The following is an 18,979-nucleotide window of genomic DNA, read 5'->3' on the forward strand; positions in this document are numbered from 1 at the left end:
TTGGAGGTCCGTGGTAAAATTAGGCTTGAATTGGCGATATTGGAATTTTGGCATTTTCGGTTTATAGTAGAAATTTTGATATCGGGGCCGGAATGGAATTCCGGAAGTTGTAGAAGGTCCGTTGTGTCATATGTGATATGTGTGCAAAATTTCAGGTCATTCGGATGAGGTTTGATAGACTTTTTGATCAAAAGCGAAATTCGGAAGTTTTTGGAAACCTTAGGCTTGAATCCGATGTTATTTTGTTGATTTAACGTTATTTTAGGTGTTTCGAAGATTAGTATAAGTTTGGATAGTGGTATATGACTTTTTCGTACTTTTGGTTGAGGTCCCGGGGGCCTCGGGATGATTTCGGGTGGTTGACGGGAAGTTTGGAGTTGGAAATTTGCAGTTATAGCTGCTGAAGTTCCTGTCATAACCGCACCTACGGCTTGGGGACCGCAGGTGTGGGCCTGCAGAAGCGCAAGGATGGTCGCAGATGCGGAAATGGATGAGAGGAGGTGGAACCGCAGATGCGGATGTTGGAGCACACCTGCGATAACATAGGTGCGGGATTTTGATCGCAGGTTCGGTCTTTGAACGGTTAAGTGCATTCTGCAGATGCGCACCTGGGACCACAGGTGCGGGTCCACAGGTGCGAGATTTCGACAGCAGAAGCGACTTAGCTAGGGCAGAACATATAAATTTAGCCCTTCGCGATTTTTGAGTGGCTTTTCACCATTTATCATACGGGTTTGAGCTTGGGAGAGCAAATTGAAGAGGGAATTCAAGTGGGTTTCGTGGAGGTAAGGTTTTTGGACCCTAAACTTGTTTCTATGATGGTTTTTAACTGTTTTAGATCGAAATCTAAGGAAAATCAGTAGCAAAATTGGGGGTTTAGGGCTCGAGAATTGGAGACCTAAATTTAGGGATTTGAGGGGTCATTTGTGGTCGGATTTTGGTATTCTCTGTTTGTATGAACTCGTGAGAATGTAAGGATTCTATTGATGTGAATTTTATGGAATTTTGAGATCTGGGCCCGGGGGTCGGGTTTGGCCAATTTCGGGATTTGTGATGTAAATTAATTATTTTCGTATGGGTTTCACTCCTTTAGCGTATATTGATGGTTATATACTGATTTTGGTTAGAGTCGGGGCATTTGGAGGCCGAATCGAGAGGACAGGGCGTCGCGGGCTAGAGTTTGGCTTGGTCTGAGGTATGTAACGCATCCAATCTTGGTTCTGAGGATTCGAAATCCCGAACTATGTGTTCTATGATTTATTATGAAGGTGGCGCAATGCCAAGTGACGGGCGTGTGGGCGTGCACCGTGAGGAATGCAGCCCGGATCATTCCGGAGCACCGCTCGGTGACTCTTTCTTGTTGATATCTGTGTTGTAATTATGTGATTAAGTTAATGAGCTGTGAATCATGCTAATTATCATGTTAAGGCTTCACGCCAATAATGTTGAGACCCGAGAGGTTGTTCCTTGATGTCAATCATTTGCTTTATTGATATTCTGTACTCAGTCCTATTCATCCATATTATATCATGCCTCAGTCTCGATTATTGTTATTTGTCATATCACACTATTGTACGTGCTAGTAACATGACATTTTGAGCCTCTGTGTGTGTGAGACTGGATAGTTATGAATGAGTGAGGCCGAGAGCCTGATATTGAGTGGCAATATGGGATCGGGCTGCACGCTGCAGCGAGATATTGAACATGCCTTCGTTGGCTTTGTTATAGTGCTTGGGCTAAAGGGAGAAGCCCCTCTAGAGTCTTTACACCCCCAGTGAGCGCAGTTGATGATATTAAGGGATGGATCTTCCCTGGACATGGATCTTGTCCGAATTGTATTATACCGGGAGATGGATCTTCTCCATGAGGTTGGATTGGCCTGTGTCCTCGGTACTGGGTGACTGCGGTCAGTGATATATATTCCGGGATGGATCTTTTCTGGGCCGGATGGCCATATACAGTACCGAGTGGTTGAGTACTGTGAGTGAAGGCTCATGGAACATTGATCATGCTAGTCGTGCATTGTTACATAGAGAATTTCTGAGTTTTGTATTCCGTACTGTTCAGTTTGCATTTATTTAACTGTTCAGTTTTACTTGAACTGTAAGCATGCCTATTTTTCTGTACCGTTACATGTTATCACCTGTCGAGGTTGCTTCGTCACTACCTGTCAGTCCATAGGTTGAACTTGTTACTTACTGAGTTGGTGTACTCACATTACCCCCTGCACCTTGTGTGCAGATCCAGGTATTTCGAGTCACGGTAGCGGTTGCTGATCATATCGTTGTGGACCGTTTCTTTGGAGATTGCGAGGTAGCTGCTTGGCGACCGCAATTCCGCCTTCTCCTTCCCTTTCTTCCTCTTAGTATAATTGTTAGATATTCTCAGACAATGTAGTCTTGTTTATTTCGAACAGTTGTAGTACTTCTGCTCATGACTAGTGACACCCGAGGTCAGGCTTGTATTTCATTACGCATGTTTTGGATTTCTACTTTTATCTTATTGGATTTATGTTAAAAATATAATTTTTCTTAAGTTTTAATTGGAAAATGGAGTACTTTAGAAATAATTGGCTGACCTAGTTTCGCGATAGACGTCATCATGACCGGGTCGATTTTTGGGTCGTGACACATAAATCATCAAAATATCCTATGAAAGTTTCAAATATGAAAATAGGGAAATAGGGTTCTAAATCTCAAAACGACTGATCGAGTTGTTACGATATGCTATCATTTACTATAAAAATGGTGGGACCTTGAAGAATAATGTAATATTATATCGCATGCCAAGCTTGCTTATTAATTATTTAACATGTAGTGAGTCTATTAATTGAATCACATGCAAAATGTGATTGCCAACAAGGATATATATGTCAAAAAGAAATATTTTAATTAGCACATGTCTATTATTCTCTGTGTTTCAATTTAGATGACATATTTCGCTTATCAAGAATCAAATTACATGAAGTTAGATCGACCTTTTAAAATATATTTTATTATTATATTATGAGAAAAAATTGTAACTTATAGTACTTTTTGTGTAGTTTTTTGTATATCCAAATTTTAGTTTTAAAATACTAAGTTGAACTAATTTAATTTAACTTTAAAGTTTAGTCAAACTGACTCTCGATAAGTGAAATGTGTCATCTAAATTNTTTGGCTCAATTTTAATTAAAATACACTAGTGCAATCCCTACCCCATTTATCAAACAATTAATCAACTCTTGAAACTTATACATACAAAAAATAAGAAAAACACACACACACACACACACACACACACACATATATATATATATATATATATATATATATATATATATATATATATATATATAAACAAAGCAAAAATTAGGCATTTACAAGTTGTATTGAAGAAATTCAACTATTTCGGATTCGAATTTCTGAAGTTACATTTAAAAGATAAAAGAACTTTAGATTTGATTTGTGAAGTTGCATCGAAGACATTGAACTACTTTGGATCCGAGCAGATACACTTTATAAAATATCTGATTTAGAGTAATGTTCTCTTTTCCATCTCCCAAAAACTAGGGGCATATATATATATATATATACGTGCTAGAGATCTGGTTTACATACATGGTATGTCTATATAATACGATACTTGAAAAGCAATGAGATACTTCTACAAAAACTTTGATAAAGCGTGAAGTAACTTCATAGAATGACATTGTTAAAGCTTGGTTTCTTTCTAGCTATTCTTCTGATGGCAGCAGCTACAAGTTAGTATCTATCTTATAATCTTATTATCTCGATCTATTAAGTTTTACATCGTTATGTTGGGATAAATATGTACATGTAGGTACATGTGTGTAACTCTGACATATTCATCTTTATGCATGGCTATGTATGTGCTTCTACGCATATCGTCTGAATATCAATTTTATGTTATAATAATTCATAATTTTATGTTTTTTTGGTTAAATATCTCAGTCAAAGCTGCACCAAATGTTGATCTTGATGTCTCAAAGATGGCGAGAAGACTACTTCCACAACTTAATACTTGTTTGAGATCTTGTGAAAACGACAGTGGTTGTAGTGATTGTTGGCTTTGCTGTACCTGCAAAGACTTTTATGGAGCTATTACACTCATGTGTCAGGCATAAATTTAACAAGAGTAGTGCGTTGAAATCATATAACAATAAACTCAGTAGCAAATCTGTTTAATGCATTTATGTTTTAGTGTGATTTCAATGCTTTTTTTCCTTTTATTTGTCGTCTTTAATAATTGTACGAATAATGAAGAAAGTGAGGCGTTACTTTCTATTCATAAATAAATGAATTTTCAAATTGAATACCATTTGAGCTAATTTATTTTAGTACTTTAATCATCGGCATACATATAGTAGATTTATTTATGAATTTAGCGCATATGTAATTTATATCCGAATCCTTTTTCTTATCTTCATGGTTCCCTTTACATTGACTTTTCTTTAACACAATATGGTTCCAACTTTTTGGCAATTTATGTCGATAAATTATTCAATTTTTTACAAAATGAACTTATATAAGTAGTAAATTTACAAAAATGAACAAAAAGATCCTAATCGGTGAGTGTAACAACCAACGAATCGTTGGCAGTTCAACTAACGAAGTTAGCTATGAATGTTCGATTAGGAATATCCCATATTAGAATGAAAAAGAAATGTTAGGGTCCATATAAATCATCACTAGAAAAGTCAGTTGTCGAGGCACCATTTGGACAAAACTGTGATATCCTAATGGTTGCGCTGAAGTAGACCATAACGGCTGAAATTCAAAAATAGCCAGATTTACAAGTGGTAATTGAAAAATAGCTACGGTTTCAAAAGAAATTGAAATTTAGTCAAATTCTATGTAAAGATAAATCTGAACGAAAACATTGTTCAAAAGCCGGAAAATATTTCAGCATAATATACTGGAGTTCGAATTTTTTACATGTGAACTTCCAGCATAATATATTGGAGTTCCAGCATAATATACTGGAAGTTCATACAGAGTTGCTCCAATCTCCAGTATATTATGCTGGAACTTTCCATGTGCTAGATTTCTAGCATAATATCCTGGAAGTTCATACACAGGTGCACTAATCTCCAGTATATTATGTTGGAAATTTCCGTGTTGCAGCAAAATAGTGGCTATTTTTCAAAATTTTACAAATGCTAGCTATTTTTCAATTATCAATCCAAAAACTGGCTAGTCCGTGCTATTTTCACGATCATACCTACCAGTTGGGCCTGGGCTATTTTTTCGTAAATGTTTCCAATTTTAGTGTTGTGGGTTGGACTACGTTGAGTTGAGGCTGGCCTAGTTTTACGATAGGCGCCATCACAACGGGTTGAGTTTTGGGTCGTGACAAGTCGGTACCAGAGCCTAGGTTACATAGGTCTCACGAGTCATGAGCGGGTTTAGTAGAGTCTTGCGGATCGGTACGGAGACGTCTGTACTTATATTCGAGAGGCTGCAGAACCTTTATGGAAACATCACATTCTTAAATTCTTGCCGTGCGAATCTGTTGATATTGGCAACTAAACTTTTGATAATCTATTCCCTCACAGATGGTGAGGACACGTACCGCCAGTCAGGATGGACAGCCGCCAGTAGCACCAGTTGGGTCCGCGAGAGGCCGAGGTCGCGATAGAGGCCGTGACAGAGGTAGAGGTGCAGCTCGCACCACAACTAGGGTAGCACCAGCAGATCCACCAGCTGCCCCGGTTTAGGATCAGGTTCCGGGTGTAGATTCCCCAGCGGGACCAGCTCAGGCACCAGCTGTGCCAATGGTTATTCCAGGTCTTCGGGAGACCTTAGCTCAGATTCTGACCGTGTGCACCAGTCTTGCTCAGGAGGTCGCTGTTTCTACTACAGCAGCTACTTCCCAGGCCGGGGGAGGCACTCAGACTCCCGCCGCCCGCATACCCGAGCAGGTTATTCAGGGACTTCAGACATCGGGGGCACCACCAACCCAGCCGGTTGCGCCTGCTCAGGACTTTGTGGTGCCAATCATGCCCGATGATGAGTAGCATAGATTGGAGAGGTTTGGTAGACTTCAGCCTCCGACTTTCAGTGGTAGAGAGGGCGAGGATGCCCAAGGTTTCTTGGACAAGTGTTAGAGGATTCTTCGTACATCGAGTATTCTGGAGACCAGTGGGGTCTCGTTCACTACCTTTCAGTTCTCTGGAGCTGCCTTTACTTGGTGGGAGGCGTATGAGAGGTGTAGGCCTGTTGGTGCAGCACCCCTTACTTGGCAGCAATTCTCCGTTCTCTTTCTGGAAAAGTATGTGTCGCAGTCCTACAGAGAGGAGCTGCGCAGACAGTTCTAGCAGTTGCATCAAGATGATATGATTGTGACGCAGTATGAGATGAGGTTCTCTGAGTTAGCTCGTCATGCTGTCTGGTTGGTTCCTACAGACAGGGAGAGGATCAGGAGGNAGTAGATTTATTTATGAATTTAGCGCATATGTAATTTATATCCGAATCCTTTTTCTTATCTTCATGGTTCCCTTTACATTGACTTTTCTTTAACACAATATGGTTCCAACTTTTTGGCAATTTGTGTCGATAAATTATTCAATTTTTTACAAAATGAACTTATATAAGTAGTAAATTTACAAAAATGAACAAAAAGATCCTAATCGGTAAGTGTAACAACCAACGAATCGTTGGCAGTTCAACTAACGAAGTTAGCTATGAATGTTCGATTAGGAATATCCCATATTAGAATGAAAAAGAAAAGTTAGGGTCCATATAAATCATCACTAGAAAAGTCAGTTGTCGAGGCACCATTTGGACAAAACTGTGATATCCTAATGGTTGCGCTGAAGTAGACCATAACGGCTGAAATTCAAAAATTGTCAGATTTACAAGTGATAATTGAAAAATAGCTACGGTTTCAAAAGAAATTGAAATTTAGTCAAATTTCATGTAAAGATAAATCTGAACGAAAACATTGTTCAAAAGCCGAAAAATATTTCAGCATAATATACTGGAGTTCGAATTTTTTACATGTGAACTTCCAGCATAATATATTGGAGTTCCAGCATAATATACTGGAAGTTCATACACAATTGCTCCAATCTCCAGTATATTATGCTGGAACTTTCCATGTGCTAGATTTCTAGCATAATATGCTGGAAGTTCATACACAGGTGCACTAATCTCCAGTATATTATGTTGGAAATTTCCGTGTTGCAGCAAAATAGTGGCTAATTTTTAAAATTTTACAAATGCTAGCTATTTTTCAATTATCAGTCCAAAAACTGGCCAGTCCGTGCTATTTTCACGATCATACCTACGAGTTGGGCCTGGGCCATTACACCTTTACACCCTAAGATCGTTTACCCTATGATATAGTTACCCACATACAAAGAATACAAGAGTAAATTTTATGTTCATATACAAACTTAATATTGTATAACATTAAAAATAATCTAATAACTATTGTGAAAATATGAAATGATTGTGGGCAAGGCATTTCAAGGAAACTTACTCTAGGATAATGATTTTTTTCGCATGGTGCAAATGGGTAGATAAAATTTTTATCCCCGAGATATAATACTTACTCAAGAAATACCTGGCCGGTCATTTCGAAAGTTATAGCCCGTTCCCCTGTTTTCTGCTTCATTTTTGTGTTCTTCAGTTGTATTTGATCGTATCGCGTTAGTTTATTCAGGTTCGGAGTGGTTTTGGAGAGAATTGAGACACTTAGTCTCTTCTGAGAAAGCTTAAATTGGAAAATTTAACCGGATGTTGACCTATGAGTAAACGACTTTTGAATGGAAATCCAGAAGTTGGAGTAAGTTCGTAGTGTCATTTGTGACTTGTGTGCAAATTTTCAGGTCATATGGACGTGATTTGATAGGTTTCGCCATCTTGCGAAATTTGGAAATATAAAAGTTCTTAGGGTTGAATCTGAGTGTAACTTGGTGTATTGATGTTGTTTTGAGTGATTCGAAGGTTCGACTAAGTTTGAATGAGGTTATGGGATGTGTTGGTACGTTGGCTGAGATCCCGAGGGCCTCGGGTGAGTTTGGGTGGTTATCGGATCACTATTTGGCTTTGGAAGTTGGGAATTATCTGATATCTGGTGTTGAAAAGTTGAAGGTCTCGGATCATTGGAAGTGCGGCCGTGGTATGGATTACGCGGATCGCTGTAGGAGAATGCAGCCGCGATGGGAACTTCGCGGATCGCGAAAGGACTTGATTAAGGATTTGCAGTCGCGGTGAGAATCTCGCGGACCGCGGTAGAGGTTGGCTCAGGACTCACGGTCACGTTGGAATTACGCGGACCGCAGTAGTGATTGTGCGGCCGCGGTGAGAATACGCGGACCGCGCAATGAAAGTTTAGCGAGCACTATATAAGCGAGGTTTAGGGTTTTATTTTACATTTTGGACTTTGGGAGCTCGGTTTGAGGTGAATTTTTGGGAGTTTTTCAAGGAAATCATTGGGGTAAGTAATTCTAACTCAGTTTTGGCTAATAATCATGAATCTATCATTTGATTTGTAATTTGGGATGGAATTTGGGGGGAAATTTGTGGAGTTTCATAAAATAAACTTTTAGGGTTTGAAAGCCGTTTCGAAGTCGGAATTGAGTGACACTAGTATGGGTAGTCTCGTAATCGAGTGAGTTGTTGGATTTTGTGACTTGGGTCGGGTTTCGAGACGTGGGTCCGGGGCCCAGTTTTTGAGTTGACCTTTTGACTTTTGGCCTAAAGCATAGTATTTTCTTATGGGATTAATCCCTTTAGCTCGTGTTGATTGTACTCGAATTGTTTATGGCTAGATTCGGAGCATCCGGAGGTCGATTTGAGGGCAAAGGCATCACGGAGTAGGATTTTGGCTTAGTTGAGGTAAGTAACGCTTTCAAACTTGGTTTTGAGGGTTCGAAACCCCGAACTTCGTGATATGAGATTAGTATTGAGGTGACGCACATGCCATGTGATGGGCGTGCGGGCGTGCACGTTGATAATTGTGACCTAGTTCATCCCATTGCACCGAATAGTGATTTTATCTTGTTGATATCTGTGTTTCTTCATGTGATGAAGTGAATGGACTTGAAATCATGCTATTTATCATGCTAGGGCTTTATGCCGATACTGTTGAGACCCGAGTGGTCGTTTATTGCTGTCACTTCATTTGAATCATTGATATTCTGTACTCAGTCTTATTCATGCATATCATATTATGGCTCAGTCTCAGTTTTATTATGTGGCACATTATATCATTGTTTCGGGCTAGTTTCATGGCATTGTGAGCCCGTGTGTATGAGACTGGAGAGTGATGAATGAGTGAGGCCGAGAGCCTGATTATGAGTGATAGATATGGGATCGGGCTGCACGTCGCAGCAGTTATGTTGATGATTATGATAGCGCTTCGGCTGTAGGAGCCCCTCCGGAGTTTGTAACACACCCCTAGTGAGCGCAGATGATATTTTGAGGGATGAATTTCCCTGGACATGGATTTGTCCAAATTATTGATATCTGGAGATAGATTTCCCCACAGGGTTAGATTACCCTTTTCCGCTGTACCGAGTGACTTATAGTCAGCGATGAGTATGTTCCGGGATGGACTTCCCTGGGCCGGATGTCCATATGCGGTACCGAGTAGTTGAGTGTGTATATATATATATACATACATGGAGAGGGATTTCTCCACAGGGTTGGATTACCCTTGTTCCTCGGTACTGGTTGACTTGCAACCATGGTTGTATATGTTCCCGGATGGATTTCCCCGGGCTAGATGGCCATATGCAGTACCGAGTGGTTGAGCACTTGAGAGTGGGAGCACATGATGCATATCATACAATCTGTGCATTGGCATGTAGAGTTAGCTGAGTTTTATATAACACATTGTTCAAATCTGTACTGGTTTTACTGCTTGAGCTATATTCTTTAATTGATAGCATGCTTACTTTTCTTGCACAGTTTATTTATACTGCCTGTTGAGGTTACGTTTGTCACTACCTATCAGTCTACAATTTGGACTTGCTACTTACTAAGTTGGTGTACTAACAATACGCCCTGCACCTTGAGTGCAGATCCAGGTACTTTCGGTCCCGGTGGCAGTCATTGACCGAGGCTGCAGGCTTTGGAGATTGTTAAGGTATCTTTATGGCGTTCACAGACCTTGACCCTCCTTCTCTATTCTAGATATGTTCGGTTGTATTCAGTAAACATTGTAGTAGACTATGCCATTTTATCTAGACGCTCATGTACTCCGTGACACCCTGGTTTTGGGCTGGTTGGATCGTATTATGAATGTTGCCTTATGTTTTAAACAGTTTATTTCTACACGATAAAAGTTTTTTCGTAAATGTTTCCAATTTTAGTATTGTGGGTTGGACTACGTTGAGTTGAGGCTGGCCTAGTTTTACGATAAGCGCCATCACAACGGGTTGAGTTTTGGGGTCGTGACAAGTCGGTACCAGAGCCTAGGTTACATAGGTCTCACGAGTCATGAGCGGGTTTAGTAGAGTCTTGCGGGTCGGTACGGAGACGTCTGTACTTATATTCGAGAGGCTGCAGAACCTTTATGGAAACTTCACATTCTTAAATTCTTGTCGTGCGAATCTGTTGATATTGGCAACTAAACTTCTGATAATCTATTCCCTCACAGATGGTGAGGACGCGTACTGCCAGTCAGGATGGACAGCCGCCAGTACCACCAGTTGGGTCCGCGAGAGGTCGAGGTCGCGGTAGAGGCCGTGGCAGAGGTAGAGGTGCAGCTCGCACCACAACTAGGGTAGCACCAGCAGATCCACCAGCTGCCCCAGTTTAGGATCAGGTTCCGGGTGTAGATTCCCCAGCGGGACCAGCTCAGGCACCAGCTGTGCCAATGGTTATTCCAGGTCTTCGGGAGACCTTAGCTCAGATTCTGACCGTGTGCACCAGTCTTGCTCAGGAGGTCGCTGTTTCTACTACACCAGCTACTTCCCAGGCTGGGGGAGGCACTCAGACTCCCGCCGCCCGCACACCCGAGCAGGTTGTTCAGGGACTTCAGACACCGGGGGCACCACCAGCCCAGCCGGTTGCGCCTGCTCAGGACATTGTGGTGCCAATCATGCCCGATAATGAGTAGCGTAGATTGGAGAGGTTTGGTAGACTTCAGCCTCCGACTTTCAGTGGTAGAGAGGGCGAGGATGCCCAAGGTTTCTTGGACAAGTGTTAGAGGATTCTTCATACATCGAGTATTCTGGAGACCAGTGGGGTCTCGTTCACTACCTTTCAGTTCTCTGGAGCTGCCTTTACTTGGTGGGAGGCATATGAGAGGTGTAGGCCTGTTGGTGCAGCACCCCTTACTTGGCAGCAATTCTCCGTTCTCTTTCTGGAAAAGTATGTGTCGCAGTCCTACAGAGAGGAGCTGCGCAGACAGTTCTAGCAGTTGCATCAAGATGATATGATTGTGATGCAGTATGAGATGAGGTTCTCTGAGTTAGCTCGTCATGCTGTCTAGTTGGTTCCTACAGACAGGGAGAGGATCAAGAGGTTCGTGGATGGCTCGCATATCAGCTACGGATTCTTCTGACTAGAGAGAGAAATGTCTAAAAGCTCTTTCGAGGANAAACAGCAATTGGACCAGAGAATGCGATTGCATTATAAGGTCTCAATTGAACAGATCGAGCAAGCTCGAATTGACGTAACATGAAACCTATTAGGCCAAAAGCTCCATGGAGAGCAACAAAAGTCCACAGACCCCCCAATTGACACCAACGAGTAAAATCTCCTTGTGCTTCAGGACCCCATAGTAACAACAACGAATGTGCTAAACTATTAGCAGGAGTAGAAACCGCGGCAGTTAAGAAATTGCAGCCTTCCAAATAAGAACTGGCCAATCCATGGGTATACCATGAAGTTACAAAGGTTGTACCTGTGAACCAACCCCCTACAGCGAAATAGGCACAAGGAAAGAGCAATAGACCGGACCAGCCTACAAAAACGAAACGGTCCCTCCGTAACCAGTCATCCATAATATCAAATAAATCATTTTCGTCTTTGGTAAACTTACCAAGGGCTATAGTCATAGTGATCCTCCTATTCAACTACTTCGACCAGCCCAGCTAGCTTGGGGTGGAGGGCAGTCAGGTAAGGGTCTTCCTAGAGGGGGAGGCCGATTAGGTGGCAGTCAGGCCCGTTTCTATGCACTCTCTGCCAGACCCGATACTATTGCTTCAGATGCTGTGATCACATGTATTATCTCAGTTTCCCACAGGGATGCCTCTGTATTATTTGATCCTGGTTCCACAGTTTCATATGTGTCATCATATTTTGCTCATTATTTGGATACGCCCCGCGAATCTCTTATTTCATTTGTTCGTGTATCCACTCCTGTGGGCGATACTATTGTTGTGGACGGCGTATATTGGTCTTTTGTGGTGACTATTGGGGGTTTGGAGACCCGAGTAGACCTATTGCTGCTAAGTATGGTTGATTTTGATGTGATATTGGGCATGGATTGGTTGTCTCCATTCCATGCCATTCTGGACTATCACGCTAAGATGGTGACGTTGGCTATGTTGTAGGTGCCACGGATTGAGTGGCGAGGTTCGTGGGATTATGTTCCTAGTAGAGTAATTTCATACTTGAAGGCCCAACGAATGGTTGAGAAGGGTTGTCTTTCTTATTTGGACTTTGTGAGGGATGTTAGTACAGAGACCCCTAGTATTAACTCGTTTCTGGTGGTGAGAGATTTCCCGGATGTATTTTCCTGCAGACCTGCCGGGCATGCCGCCGGATGGGGATATTGACTTCGGTATTGATTTGGTGATGGGTACTCAGCCCATTTCTAATCCACCATATCGTATGGCACCAGCGGAGTTAAAGGAATTAAAGGAGCAGCTTGAAGAACTCCTTGAGAAGGGGTTTATCAGGCATAGTGTGTCACCTTGGGGTGCGCCTGTTCTATTTGTGAAGAAGAAGGATGGCACTATGAGAATGTGCATTGGTTATAGGTAGTTCAACAAGGTCATAATCAAGAACAAGTATCATTTGCCTCTTATTGAGGATTTATTTGACCGGCTTCACGGAGCGAGGGTGTTCTCCAAGATTGATCTCAGGTCAGTGCACCACCAGTTGAAGATCAGGGACTCGGACATTCTTAAAACAGCTTTCAGGACCCGATATGGTCATTATGAGTTCATTGTGATGTTGTTTGGGCTGACCAATGCCCCAGTAGCGTTCATGCATTTGATGAACAACATTTTTCGGCCTTATCTTGACTCGTTTGTTATTGTATACATTGATGATATTCTGGTGTACTCGCGTAGCCGGGAGGAGCACGCTGAGCATTTGAGAGTGGTATTGCAGCGGTTGAGGGAGGAGAAGCTTTATGCAAAGTTCTCCAAGTGTGAGTTCTGGCTCAGTTCGGTGGCATTCCTGGGGCATGTGGTGTCCAGTGAAGGTATTCAGGTTGATCCGAAGAAGATAGATGCGGTTCAGAGTTGGCCCTGACCATTCTCAGCCATAGAGATTCGTAGCTTTCTTGGTTTGGCGGGTTATTACCGTCGGTTCGTGCAGGGTTTCTCTCCTATTGCATCATCCTTGACCAAAATGACCCAAAAGGGTGCTCCTTTCAGGTGGTCGGATGAGTGTGAGGCGAGCTTTCAGAAGCTCAAGACTGCATTGACCACAGCTCCAGTGTTAGTTTTACCATCAGCTTCAGGTTCTTATACAGTATATTGTGATGCTTCTCGGATCCTCATTGGGTGTGTGTTGATGTTGGAGGGGAGAGTGATTGCGTATGTTTCTCGTCAGTTGAAGTCTCCTGAGAATAACTACCCCGTTCATGATTTGGAGTTGGCTGCCATTGTTCACGCATTGAAAATTTGGAGGCATTATCTCTATGGTGTGTCTTGTGAGGTGTTTAGTGATCATCGTAGCCTCCAACACTTGTTCAAACAGAAGGATCTCAATTTGAGGCAACGAAGATGGTTGGAGCTGCTAAAGGACTATGATATTACTATTTTGTACCATCCAGGAAAGGCCAATGTGGTAGCCAATGCCTTGAGTAGGAAGACGGTGAGTATGGGCAGTCTTGCATTTATTTCTGCTAGGGAGAGACCTCTTGTAGTTGATGTTCAGGCTTTGGCCAATCGATTCGTGAGATTGGACATTTCGGAGCCCAGTCGGGTGTTAGCTTGTGTGATTTCTCGGTCTTCTTTGTTTGATCGTATCAGAGAGCGCCAGTATGATGATCCTCACTTGCTTGTCCTCAAGGACAAGGTTCTGCATGATGATGCCAGAGATGTGACTATTGACGATGACGGATTATTGAGGATGCAGGGCCGGATATGTGTGCCCAATGAGATGGGCTTTGGGAGTTGATTCTGAAGGAGGCCCACAACTCATGGTATTCCATCCATCCAGGTGCTGCGAAGATGTATCGGGATTTGAGACAACATTATTGGTGGAGGAGAATGAAGAAGGATATAGTGGGATTTGTGGCTCGGTGTCTCAACTGTCAGCAGGTGAAATATGAGCATCAGAGACCGAGTGGCTTGCTTCAGCAGATAGAGATTCCAGAGTGGAAGTGGGAGCGGATCACCATGGATTTCATAGTTGGACTCCCACGGACTTTGAGGAAGTTCGATGCTATTCGGGTGATTGTGGATCGACTGACCAAGTCCGCGCACTTCATTCCTGTGTGTACTACCTATTCTTCAGACCGGTTAGGAGAGATTTATATCGGAGAGATTGTTCGCCTTCATGGGGTGCCAGTTTCAATCATTTCAGATAGAGGCATGCAGTTTACATCATAGTTTTGGAGGGCCGTGCAGCAAGAGTTAGGCACTCAGGTGGAGTTGAGCACAGCGTTTCATCCTCAGACAGAGGGGTTGTCCGAGCGCACTATTCATATTTTGGAGGACATGTTACGTACGTGTGTTATTGATTTTGGTGGTTCATGGGACAAGTTTCTGCCGCTCGCCGAGTTTTCTTATAACAACAGTTATCAGTCGAGTATTCAGATGGCTCCATATGAGGCTTTGTATGGGAGGCGGTGTAGATCTCCAGTGGGAAGATTTGAGCCGGGCGAGGCTAGGATTTTGGGTACAGACTTAGTTCAGGATGCTTTGGACAAAGTGAGAGTGATCCAGGAGCGGCTTCGTACAGCGCAGTCAAGACAAAAGAGTTATGCTGATAGGAAGGTTCGGGATGTGTCTTATATTTTGGGGAGAAGGTTCTACTGAAGGTTTCACCCATGAAGGGTATTATGATATTCGGGAAGAGGGCCAAGCTGAGCCCTCGGTTCATTGGGCCTTTTGAGGTGCTTCGGAGGATTTGGGAGGCGGCTTATGAGCTTGCTTTGCCACCTAGCTTGTCGGGCGTGCATCCTGTTGATACCCAATTTTTCCCTCACATATTTTAAAAAATGCATATATACTTTCAAAATAGAGCATGAGTATCAACCAGCATTTTTCTATAATTTCTATAATTTTAAAAGGATTTTTTACTAATTAAATCTAGCATTCTATTATATAAATAATTACTAATTGCATCACCAATAGGTTTTATGATAATTTTATTGCTTAATTTATCATTTTTATATTTATACTGCGCTTTAATTATTTCATGAATAGCCGTATGTACATGTTAGGGCTATATGTGCAATAACTTTGCAATAATAGCCCATGTGTGCATAATTACCTTATTTCACAAGAAAATAACCTTTTATATTTTTATAATGCTAAGTATTTATTTTAAATCATCTTCATGCGTAAAACTCATTTTTTATCACTTTTTACCTATTTTTATAAATTATTTAATCAATTAATTGGGTATTTAAATAATTCCTTAATCATTTTTGGACCTAAGCCAATTATACGAACCCAATTACTTAAAACCCTAGCCCAATCCGCCTCAGCCCAAACCCAATAACCCAATTATTTTAACCCGACCCAGAACCTCCTCTAATCGTAACCGTTGATCTCTGAGATCAACGGTCCATGTTACCCCTTTCCTTTCTTAATCCAATAACCCCCCAAACCCTACTCACTCTCTCATTTACACCGCCTCTGAATCATCTCCTCCTCTCTTCTCTCTCAGACGCCCTCGAACCCTAGAGCGCCGTCACTCAAAAACTCCCCCAAACCCCTTCGATTCTTGACCAGATATGGGTTCACCTGGTGATTTCCTACCTTATCTAGCCTCTCGCCTCTTCTGGTTGTTCGATTACGTTGATTTATGAAAAACTCTTGAAGAGATTCAACTCAGATTTTGTTCAAACCTTTTCATAAGCTATCAATGGCCATTTCCGTTTGTGAGTACCATTATCTTTGTGTTTATGGATCGAATCTATGGTTCCAAACCAGATTTTCTTTCATCTCTGTCATTCATTTAAGTTTATTCGTTATTTCTCTTTAAAAAATTTCTGTGTACTCTTATTATTAACCAATTTTTTTGTCTTCTCTAAAGCTAGGGTTTCATCCCTTCAAGTTTTTGGAAAATACTAATTTTTTAAGTGTTTAACCCTAATTTTCTTTACTTATCCAACTGATTCTCATGACTATGTTCTAAACCCTTAGGTTTCTCTGCTTATTGCACTGGTCACTTCAATTTATTTTCGTTATTATTAACCTCTGTCAATCAAAATAGATTGACTGATTTTATTTGGGGTTTGAATTATATTTTCCTGTTAAAACCATTATTTCCCCGTGATTTTACCTACTTTCCTTATGACTTTTGATTGGTACTACTTGCCTTATTTAGATTAATTAGTCTAATTTAGGATCAATAATTGATTTATTTCCTGCCTTATTTGAATCCCAATCTCAGTTGTTAATTGATTCTCCCAATTTAAGGGGGTGTCTTCCGGATTCTGTTTGTATCAGTTAGCTTGGGTTTAGCCCCAATTCACTGATTAATTATATTTGCTAACCTTATTTGTGAACTCTAATTTTCTTTCCTTAATTGTCTTCTCTGGTGAATGTTATATAAACTCCATTCTGATGTCTTTTAAAACACACGAATGTCACACCTCCTTTTTCTACCCCGGAAGGGTATAAGGGAGTTTTTCCAATTAAAGTGACAATCGAAACAGGATTATTTATATAAAAATCAGAGTTGCCACTTGGGTTAGTTTATGGTGTCCCAAGTCACCAGTTTAAAATCCCGAATCGAGGAAGATTTGACTCTGTCTTACAGTCTGCGAAACACAGAAATTTGGGTAAGGAATTATGTTAACCCGGGAGAAGGTGTTAGGCATTCCGAGTTCTGTGGTGTTAGCACGGTCGCTTTGATCATACTTGGCTTAGTCAAATTGTTTAATTACTCAATTTTAGAACCTATGTGCATTAGCCTCTTTTAATTAAGAAATTATCCTAAAACAGGTCACGCATACGTGTACCCATTTGTTTGGCGCGTCAAAAATCATGTCACGCAAACGTGTCCACAATTAATAACGCTTTGTTATTATTAAGAAAGTTTTGCCGAAGTTGCACGAACGCATACTCCGATTTTGTTTTCAAAATCGTAATTATGTCACGCGAACGTGTCCACAATCACGACGATATATTAAATGTGCCTAAAGCAAACTATGAACATTCATTTTTTAATATCTAAATTATAATATATGTGAGGGCCATAGGTGATCTAATTATTGATGGCACACCTCAATCTATTTATAAGACTCATACATAATTGGGCCTAAGGATGTTATTATTTACAGATGGTTTGAACTTAATATATAACTATTAGTTATAAAAAAGTTAATGCTTATGTGCTGGGCCTTTGATTATTTAAGCAGATCCTGGCTTGAGCTCAAACCCAAAAATGTTTGAAAGAAAACTGGGCTCAAATCGAGCCCAGAAGTGAAGCCAGGCAGACGGTCAATTAGTTCCACATGGGCAAACAAATGCCAGGCCCAACTCTGCACAACCATGCTTGAGTACTAAGGCCCACGTCCATTATACCAAGCAGAATAAACAAAAATACAACAAGGCTTGAAATTGAGCCCATAACGTGAATCAGATAATAGTCAAAACCCCCAGGTCGAACTTAAGCCGGGCTGCCTCATCTGGGCCACTGTCAAGCCCAATCGAGGCTTCATCTCTTTAATTCAAACTGTAATTCAAATTCATTCATGGATTAATTTAAATCTACACATGCTGTTATGCTCAACATTTCAAATACATAAATGTACACTCAACAGCCTTCAGCAAAGTCTCAAGAATTACAACTACTAAATTATAGTGAATTGTTAAATCACATATGAATAAATTAAAATAGCCTTAAAATGTCTTCACCATCTAAATATGCTAACATCAATATCGACAGTCTTTAAGCAGGATTAAAAGAAATTACAGTTTCAGATTGAAGAAAAACAAATAGATTTGAAAACAGAACATTTAATTAAGTATAAATGAGGAATCAAATTCCAAATCAGCATGCTACAATCCCATTTTATCAGTTCAAGCTCAAGAACATACCCGTGAGCAAAAGAAAATGAAATAAGAAAACTTCAAACCAAGAGTGAGTAAGGATCAGCAATTAGTCAACAGCAACAACAGCTTCAATTTAATACATATTCAAACCCAGAAAACCAACAACCCAATAAAAGATTTCAAAAATTCTTGAAGGAAAGATTAGAGACAATTCTAGCTAATTTTCGTGAAAGTAATGCAGAAACATTTTTTGTTCTTTTAGGGTTCAGAAATATCTGATTTGTGTGTGAAGGAAAGTGTCTATATATAGCGCTTAAGAGTGCCATGTGCTGCCGAAACAGAATGGGAATTATTACCTCACACAACATCTTTTTTTAAACCAACTTGGACTGCTGGCTGCCCTTCATTGGTTTTAGCATTATCTGCTAACCAAATGAGGCCAACTGCCCCTATTCTAGAACATTCCCATATTAAACTTATCTGAAAATCCAATTCCTATTTTCAAAATTAACCTCCTAAGTTTTTATTTGTTCAATTAAGACCCTAGGAGTTTCTAACAATTTACAAACCAAGGCAAACAACATCAAACCATAATCAAACGGAAATAAA

The 18,979-nt window shown here is 40.9% G+C and overlaps 1 long non-coding RNA gene across 1 annotated transcript; it reads left to right on the plus strand.

Moving 5' to 3' along the window:
* Positions 1–3,600: 3,600 nt before the first annotated feature.
* LOC109221042 lies at positions 3,601–4,348 on the plus strand. The gene is made up of 2 exons (XR_002067193.1): positions 3,601–3,742; positions 3,954–4,348. It is a non-coding gene; the product is annotated as an uncharacterized LOC109221042 (long non-coding RNA).
* The last annotated feature ends 14,631 nt before the right edge of the window (positions 4,349–18,979 follow it).

The sequence above is a fragment of the Nicotiana attenuata genome, unplaced genomic scaffold, assembly GCF_001879085.1.
Source record: "Nicotiana attenuata strain UT unplaced genomic scaffold, NIATTr2, whole genome shotgun sequence".
Lineage (NCBI taxonomy): Eukaryota > Viridiplantae > Streptophyta > Magnoliopsida > Solanales > Solanaceae > Nicotiana > Nicotiana attenuata.